Source organism: Pteropus medius, unplaced genomic scaffold (genome assembly GCF_902729225.1).
Source record: "Pteropus medius unplaced genomic scaffold, Ma_sr-lr_union100, whole genome shotgun sequence".
NCBI classification, from domain to species: domain Eukaryota; kingdom Metazoa; phylum Chordata; class Mammalia; order Chiroptera; family Pteropodidae; genus Pteropus; species Pteropus medius.
The window spans coordinates 7,312,308-7,322,312 of record NW_024355990.1 but is presented as its reverse complement, the minus strand read 5'-3'; positions in this window follow the sequence as shown (position 1 = coordinate 7,322,312).

The window sequence follows — 10,005 nt, the reverse complement described above, 5'->3', positions numbered from 1 at the left end:
GGAAGAAATCCACAGATGAATAAACTCCAACAAAATTCTGAATTATGAAGAAAAATGTCATTTCACAAAAGGCTGATAGCAGCCAAAACCTCAGATAAGAGGCCTGGAAAGAAATAAAAATCCTCAAGAAGACATACGCTGCCAAACTAGTCTTACTAGAAGCTGTTAAGTGTCACAAAGGACCAACATTGCCACTTGTTCTTCTTGGATTATATAGATTAGTTATCGCATTTCAACACAACGGCCAATTCTTGATGTCTTTTCAACTCTATAGACTTGACATTGGGTCCATGACGAATCTCTCTCCGATAATTTTGAGCTGATAAACAGACTAGATGATGGCCAACCTCCAGATAACAGCTCTTCACTTCAGTTTTATTTCATTTAGATATGGTTTTCATACATCAAAACATCACGGATCCCAAATTTCCCCTGTGGATCATAGGTCACAAGATCCGGGATGCAATGTTGGGATTTTCCTCAGACTGTTACGAATTAGCTGGAGACCACATGTTTCAGGGAAATAAAAACCAGAAAGGGCAGGGATTTCTGGTTAGCTTCAGGCAGTGAAGCACTGGATACTTTGTGTGGCATCCTCTATAACAGATACGGTTTAAAATACAGCCCAGTAGGGATAATGAATCTGGAAAGAAGAGTTCAGAGTCATTTGCATTGTTCTAGTAGGAGTAAGGAGAAAGGCCATTAGAGCATTAAAAACTATAAATAGAATTCATCACTAACGTAGAGAGATATGCACACACAGTGTGACAAAAGCTTGAGAAGTGAAATTATAGAATAATCAAAAATATTGAACTTTGCCAAAGTTTGAATTCTATCAAGAATGATGAAACACTGTTGGATCTGGTGATTAGGAGGCCGTTAATAACCATCTATATGTGTGGTTTTCAGAGAGAGGAGGTGTTGGCAGTTGGCAGTAAAGTTATTTTGCAAAAGTACCAGGTACAGACTTCTCTGTTATAAGATTGACACTAATAAATAGGTGAGAGATAGAGCAATCACCTAAAGAGATATCGGAGTAAAATTAAAAAAAAAAAAAAGTCAGGACCAGGCAAACATTTAGCATGCACACAGCTAAAGGAGTCGATGGAAAGAGAAAGTTTAAAGAATTGAGAGAGTCTGAATGTGAATGAAATGAGGCACCATATGATTAGTAAAGATACGGAACTTGATCAAAAGAATGAATGAAGAGACACGCTTTAGCAAGAAGACTATTTCTCAGAAGATTGAGACAAAGGAAGAGAAAATGGACAGACGCAATGTTGAGAACAGGAGAGTTGAAGAAGATCCCATAAACTAGCCACCGACCGTTGCCTTTTATTAAGAATGAATATGAATCCAAATGTCGAAAATGAAGAAACGTGGATTCGACAGCAGCTTAAAGATGTGGAAAAGGTCTTAAAAGACAATAAGTAGTCCCCTAGAGATGAATAATAAGCAATCATCACTTACCCGAAACTGTACAGAATCTCTTTCTTGGATCAAATGAACAGGACGCCATGACAGTGTCCCCACCTGGCAAACCGGGTGGAAGGGGGGATGGTGCACGAGGGACGCGGGGTTCGTAAGGCAAGAACAGGAAGATTCGTGAAGAAAGTTCTGACAGATTCTGAAGAGAGCTAGCATGGTCGTGACATGACAGGCCTCGTGATTCCAACTGACAATGGATGTATGTGGCACCAGAGTGAAAGAAAAATTCAGGGAAGTCCTCAAGAGGCTGGGAAGGGCAGGGACTGCCAGTGCCCACCAAATACCTACAGAGAGAGCTCTGTGAATTCTCAGCCTCCACCACAGTTTTTTTGGGTTTGTTTTTTTTTTTATTTTTTGTTTTTTTTTTAGGGTGGGGGTAAATGATAAGTTCAATTCAACAGACTTCGAGCAGAAATGAAGTGTATCTCTTACAGGGTGAGGCAGTAAAAAGTCACTGTGTCTCCTCCATCCCGTTCCCCCACTACTGAGGTGATGCTGGAAGCCATGGGCTGGGTATGATGACAATATCACAAGGCAAAAGGAGTCTGGATCCCAGATGGAGGCCCCGCTGACCCACATTGGGTTTGTGTGAATGAGAAATGAGCTCCTCTTGTGTTGGGTCACTGAGACTTAATTACTCTCGGGATAAATAGGATGCCTAGCATGAGTGATGAGGTGGAAAATATGAATGGAAAGGAGGTCATGCTCTGAGAGGGGATTTTCACATTCTGAGCCCTTTTAAGTGGGGCAGTTCTGACAATGATGAGATCTAAGATGTGGTCACATTTGGGAATGGTTCATGGAGAGAAAAAAACAGAGATCGCTGGACCCGAGGAAATAAACAGTGAACCCAACATGTTATAAAGGCAACAAAAATTATATTAATAGTTCCGAAGTTACAAAGAGAGGTAAGATACTATTCTCAAGGCTGGAAGAACGCAATATCAATACCGGGAGAAATCTTAAAAAAAAAAAGAGAAGCAGGACAACTGTCTGGAAGTTGTCGTGGAGCCTGAATACACCAATTCCTAGTCTTGCCTAGTAAAACCCAGGACAGTAAATCCTGGAAGGGAAAGTAATGGAGGAAAAGAAACGGAAGCATTAGGAGCCTTAATTCTGGAAGCTATTTAGCATTCTGACATTCACCATAGATCAGTGTCCCCACCCTCTACAGATCAAGGTGACTCAAGAAGATAAGCGAATTGCTCTTAACTCCAGGAAAGGCCCACACAGCTCTGAAAATTCCCTAGACTAAACGGCCTCTTGAGGGAAGTGTCCCATCCTTGTCTTTCTAGACATAACTGCTTAGGATGCTAAATTGTATCCTAGTCTCTAGTTCTAGAGAAGTCCTTTCCACTTGGCTTGTCAGAGCCCTAATTACCTGAACTACCCAAGGCCAAGGTTCTGTGACAAGAACAAGTTAGCAGCACTCAAAAAAATAAATAAATAAATAAATAAAACAAAACAAAACAACAACAACAAAAAAACACTCTCAAACACCACACATAGTAACTAACATATTCTTGTATTTTCCCCTCAGTCAGAAACCTGTTCTTATATTGGGAAGGTCCCTCTGACCTTAACTTATTTTCCTAAGTGAATAAACAAAGAGAACAGGTATGTCTAAACATCTAAAATAAGGATTCTTAACCTGAGGTCATTAAACCATTTAAAATTGACTCAGGACTCAGTAAATTGGGACTTTCTCCATCCCACCTGCCAATCAGGAGAATTCCTTCAGCTCTTACCTGAGAGGTAAATGGGTCTGGGTCCTAAAAATATTTCAAAATAAGTGGTCCAAAAAAAAAAAAAAAAGAACGTAGGTGATGATCTCCAAGAGATTGTTTGAATAAAGATGGGCAAGATATAGTCGATGATCAATTTTCCTATTTCCCAAAGGAGGCAAAATGAATTCACTGATGATGGAGTAAGAAGCCACACAGAGTCTCTCTGGGCTGAGATTTCTCCTTGCATGCAGAGCCCACCGCCATGCCTTACTCTCCCCGGATACACTCTTTTATTCCTAAGCAACTATTTTCCTGTTCTGGGATATCTTTCTCCATCCTGGTCACCCCTCTGATTACTCTCCTGAATGAGGGAATTTTGGTGGCACACAGAATAAATGTTGTAAACTCTGACAAAGTGAAAATACCAAAAACATGGAGGCGGCAGTAACAGCGGGAGAAACTATAAGCACGTTTTTCATAAACTCTGCCTCTTAATCTCAGGAAGTGGTCCACAGCTTCGGAGGCCGCTGGGGTCACCTGAGCACTTTAAGAAACAGTAATGCCTGCATCCCATCCCCTGAGATTCTGACTTAATTTCTCTTAGGTACAAGTCTTTAGATTTTTAAAGGTTCTCAGGTGATCCCAGTGTGAGGTCAAGGTTGAAATCTGCTTTAGAGGGATATTCTAAGAACTCACCTCACTGCTGTTTATGAAACATTTTTCTGTAGCTTAGAAACTCATTCAGCTTTACTTCAGTTTCTCTACTATTAAGCCTAAGAAAAAGTAAAGGTAATTCATGAAGATGCCTTCTACATAGTAATAGTTCTTCTTTTTATCTATATACTATCCAACCATCCATCTCTTTGCATATATTATCCAGCCATACCTACCTTTTGTACATAAGTAGAGAGGGTTGTCAGGAGCATATGTGAAACAGTAATGCTGAATTTGGGGGATTCAGCTTTTGTCTGTTTTGACTTCTCTTTTTGTTTGGAATTTATATAATGAACGTAAGTCACATTTTTAAAAACAATAGAACACTCATAGGAATACGTTTTTAAAATAAAGCTTAAGAAAATGAAAAAAGCAAATAAAAATGTCAAAATCCAACTGCAGAGGCCATGCATATTTCCAGTGTGTGGGACGGACAGCTGATTTAATTCCTAGAAGTGGAAATGGAAAACCCGACTTGTCAGGACCTATTTTATGGCTATTGATTGACAAGTCTACCTCTGTTAACTTCACTGAAGGGTGAGGTGACAGGGCAAACATTAGGTTTAATCTGTCAGAGAATGGAAAATGTTGTTATCCACATGTATGAACAGAATATCTAAGAATACTAATTAGAACAACAAAAAAAATAGAGTTTCACAGTTACTTGAAAATAATCTAAGATGTGTCATCTGACTAGAGACAGAACGAAGGCTGTCATTATCCATTTAATCCTCTAGTTTGTCCTTTAAGTAAATGATTCGTCCCCATGCCTATTCCCACTCTCCCAAGTGTCAATTCAGTGTGCCCTTTTAGAAAGAAAAACAAATCCATCTCATGGCACTGACCCAGATAAAGTCAAATATGTGTACATACATACACACACATATATTCACATACCCATGTATATTTACATCTCTGTACAAATTTATTTCCACCGTGCCCAAGCAAATATATGGAGTCTGAATAAAGAGAATATGCAGAAATATATCTATCAGGAATATTGGTCCAAAGAAGTCACACAGTGGAGAGGTCATCTAGCAGGCTGAGAATCAAGGGTCCCAACCCCGGTACAACTGACATTTTGAGCCAAATAACTCTTTGTCGTGCAGGCTGTCCTGGGCATCGCAGGATGTTGGGCAGCATCCCTGAGCTTGACCCACTAGACGCCAGCAGCAACCCCACCCCCCACACACACATTGTGACAACCAAAAAATGTCACATTGGTAAATGTCTCCTGGGGGACAAAACTGCCCTCTGTTGAGAACTTTTAAGCTAAATGATAATATGAAAAATCTTAAAGGATACAGCATGGCTGCTACGAAGTTGGAAAGAATGGATTTTCCAAAACCGAGTGTCCAAGTGACACGACAGACGTGCATGGATGCTAACTAACCCCCGGCAAACCAACTCAGCTGACACGTGCGATTCTCTCTTTGCCTGACTTCAAAGGTAGTTTCTATTAGTTTACTACATTTTCTTTACTCATTACTTATTGCTTTCCATTTCGGGGTGTGACTCTGTTTTGCTTCCTCCTTTGGCACAGTTGGCAGTCAGTCGAGTGAGGAAAATGCAACCCTGATAGACCGTATGATGTTCTGTGGACCAACAATAAAAAGGATTCGCCTTTCCGAAGTATTTTCATGTTTCCTTTCTGCATAAGCAACGCTTTTAATTGAACACATCGGCTTTTTAAAAACTTAATTAAAATATATACACGGTGATATAATCAAGGCTGAGAGGTCAAGTCTTGCCAAGAAGATGCATTTGTGCTACTTGACTCTGGGAATTTAAACTAAGGATTCTCTCCAAACCCAAGGTTGACGTTCTATGAACAGAAGCAGAAAGAATGGGAAAATTGAAGCCAAAATAGCAACTGGATATCGGAACGAGGAAAGCTGAAAACTTGCAAACTCACTTCTTGGGTCATCTTCCTTTCCACATGAGAGCCATCATCTGCTCCCATTAAGGCTAGCACGATTTCCCAATTCTCCTCAAGTTTAAAGTAAGCTGATACCATCTCTGTGAGGAGAGGGGGAAAGACCAAAAAAAAAAATATATATATATATATATATATATATATATATATATATGGTGGAATCACCTAAGATTTTCCTTAATTCCTAAAAATAAACTCTTTTTCTGGAAAGACTTCGGGTGAATAACTCATGTCTTCATCAACAGAAAAATGTGTCTTTTAAGAAAGAGGGTTCAGTAAGAAAGAAAAACATCGTGGTCCCGCAAATGACGTTCAGGTCTGCAGGGTAACTGCAGCTCCTGGGGCTTAGAGCCATTCATATGGAAAAGGAACACATTTTGATGTCTTTGGAATTTAAGGTAGTTTTTGCGGGTTTCATTTTCCTCACTTTGTATATCTTTTCTTTTCCCGGAGCTATTGTGTGCACTTGGCCCAGACTTTCGGAGACACTTAAAATATTATATGAAATAAGACTACTGCAAATATAAGTCAGGAACTGGAGAAGAATAAAGGGTTAAGGGGTAACGCACACCACCGCATTCGAGTGGAAGGGAAGGACTGGAGATCCGGCACGGGAAGCTGCATTTCGGTGGCTACCTAAATAGCCACAGAGCACGCACGTTTAAAAGCCGAGTCTCCTTTTAACATGTTGGACCCACGCCTGTAGTGTGAAAGTGTTCATTTCTCTCGACACCATTCACAAACTTTGTACCTGAACATGTAACTGTCATAAGGCACATATACGAAACACCCAGAATTCAGTACCCAGCATGGGTGATAGGATGTGAAATGACAGAGGGATCACACGTTGCTGTGTTAAATAAATCACCCTGAGGGTTAGCCGTTAACCTCTGTGCAAAGCAAGGTAAGTAGAAGCTTGTATTTATTTCCCAGTGTCTTATTGTCTATCTTTGTGGTTCCTTTGTGATAAACACAGTAAACAAGAGAATGACCTACTCATTGATCTGAAGATAATTCCAAAGGCAGACAGACTGGGTGAGGTTGGCTTGCAAATGCACAGGATTCCACAACAGAAGGTAGAACTCAGACGTGCTCTGTATGTTCTTGCTCCCTCTTCCCTAACAAAAATGCCCATATCCTCAGAGACTCAAGATGCATCTGGGCATTTAAGTATGATGACTGCTAATGAAAAATACTCCTTCCTGGACACCGAGGCTGGTTATGTAGAATAGAAGTAGGCAACGGCCAAGAACACTTAACAAAATCCTTGACCTGGACTTCTGAGGTCCTGACGAGAACTGGACTGGCCTTACCTAATTGTCAGAGCTGGTTGAATAGTCCCCGTAAGTCTGTTGTCTCTGGGTCTGTTGCTGGGGCTTGGAGTTGGGCAGAGTTGGGCAGAGAGTTGGCGCACGGGACAATGAGTGTAAATTGGGAGAGGTCAAGATCAGGTGAGAACTCACAAGCATGAAGTGGAACCTCAAGAGGATGGACTGTAGCCCATAGCAGTTTTTGTTGCCTCTGACCTTGGTGCTGAGGTTATCCTGGAGCACACGGGGCCCTTCGCTGTGGAGTTAAACACGGAACCCTGGTCCAGCAGTTGGGGAAGCTGGAGGAGGATCCAGGGAGAAGGCAGGGCAGTGTCAGTTCCCTCTGGTGCTTCACACCAAGGAGACAAGTCAGCAGAGTGTTATTGACAAAATGGCCGCTGCTGCCTTTCCACCCTCCGAGTCCTCCAAGAGTCTCTCTCGTGGTCCACCCTAACCAGAGGCATACAAAAAAGTAGGGTTGCCAGAAAACATACGGAACGCCCAGTTAAATTCAAGTTTCAGAGAAACAAAAGAAAATTTTAGTATAAGTATGTCTCAAAGATTGCATGGGATATCTACTGAAAAAAAGTATCCATCGTTTATATAAAATTCAAATTTCACTCAGTGCTCTGCCTTTTTATTTGCTTTATCTTGTACCTTAAAAGAAATGGAATTCTGGGAAATGTAGTTCAGCCTAGCCGAGCCGATACATTACGAACGAAGCCATCGATCATGTCGCGACATAGGAGATTTGTAAAATGAGGTGATACTGGTCAACTCTGGAGCTTATATCTCTGCCAGGGATACGAGGTAGAACATGATAAAGTGTGGCTGTTGAGGGACTGGTGGAGAAGTCTCCCTTCTAACGAGATGTAGGTACACAGTCACAGGACACGAGTCACATGCTCAGTAAAGGGTCCCACGTTTCAGAAAGGTTTCCCTTTGAAAGACTGGTCCTTAGCCAAGGAACACACAAGTACCAGAGGAGCTTTTCCGAAAGCATAGATATCCAGGCCTGACCCCAAGACCCACGAAATGAGAATCTTCAGGGTTGAGAATAATGCCTGTTTGGGGGGTTTTTCCCCCCCCAAACTATAAGTTGTCTGGGTGTGCACTCTTCAGAACTCCTGCTTTAGAGGCACAATTAGAAGTGAATAAATGGAAGATGAATCTTAATGATTCATGCCAGGTTGCTACATCACACATTTTCCCCAAGCCCCGCAGAAAATTCCAACCACACCAACCTTCAATACAACTGACTGAGTGTTCAAAATGTCCTACGTAGCCACTGTGCCTCTTGCTGGTGTTAAGTTTGGGTTTTATAGCTGATGTGCCTGACCATATTCCATCTACGCTCTGGCACACGTGGCATACCTCTACGGTCACCTTTGTCACTTTGAACCCCGTGTGGTTCCTTGAAGCTGGAAGCCAGACAGGGCTCTTTTTGGCATCTCCGACAGCCCGCAGAAGTCACAGACGCACCGGAAGCACTCGCGCATCGAATGAGACAAAAGTGGATGCACATTCCCCTCTTGCTCACCTTTTTGTCATTTTATTAGTCCTCATCAAGACTTTCAGAAATCGGAAAATAACAACTAATAGTTATTGAGGGTTTGTTATGAACCAGGCTCTATTGTAAGTTCTTTACATTACTAACTTAATCTCCAAAGTATTTTTTACGAAATACATGACTGGGGAAACATGCGCATAGGAATGAGCAGGCTGGCTCTTCGTCACACAGCTGAGTGAAGAACTGGGGACAGAGTGCCTTCTCCTAACTCCCGTGCTTCCCTGGAGAGCCTGCACAGGACAGGACTGCGTTAGGCCTCGCCCTTAAGACCTCAGCGAAGGGAACCTATTAGAATAAAACCTGAAACCACTGTTGCAGTCAGCTTTCTCCCCTGTGTGTAAAGTGGTCTCCCAGGAAAATCTGCCCTCCATGGAAGAACAAGGAAAGTGATCTATAACTCACATTTCATAAAGTGAGTCATAAATCAAATCATTGGCTCCTGAAATCCCGCTGCTCCAACATGCAGAAAGATGTCACTCAGGGTCACAGGGTCAGAGCGAGGCAGATCCAGAATTGGGATCTGACGGTCCTCACTCACAGTTGAGTGCCTGCCCCTCTCCATTCTCATCCTTCACGGGGGGGTGCCAACCCCAGTGTGTGATCACTTGGTCACAATTGGGCTTAAGAATGGACGAGGTAAAGCTCTACGCCACCTCAAAAAGGGTCTCACATCGTCCCTCCAGGCGCCTTTCCCTTCCTCCCTGAAGGGACTTTCTTTCTCTCTTCCAGGACCTACGGTCTTAGAGGGTAAGGGCATGAGTGTGTCAACCCTAAGACCGAACAAAACTGACCCAGAGAGAATGCTGCCAGGAGCAGGAGAGAGGCAGGTCCCCCGATCTCTGAGGAGAGAATGGGAAGGTGGGGTCCTCTTTTGGGTAAACCAGGTGAGGGGCTTCTGGAATCGTCCTTAGGAACACCAACATGTGCCTCTGGCCTGACAGATATAAAAATTAGGGAATTTTATGATACGGGGGCCTCATTCCATCCCAGACTCCAAGAATCGAGACATATTCAGAAGTTGTGCGTTTTTGAGTTTCCTCACTAGTTTCTGTCCTCTCCTTTTCTGCAAAAGAGCAATAGCCACACAAAGACAACCTCAGAGCTGAGGACTGCTAACTAGAAAAAGAGCCATAAAAAAACCGAACAGCAAGATAGGATATGGAAAGAAGCTATTTAAGGAGATGAGAGAAGCCATGATTTCCTGCCATAAACAAACTAAAGGACATTAAACACGGAGATGCCCTTTCAAGAGCTAAAATG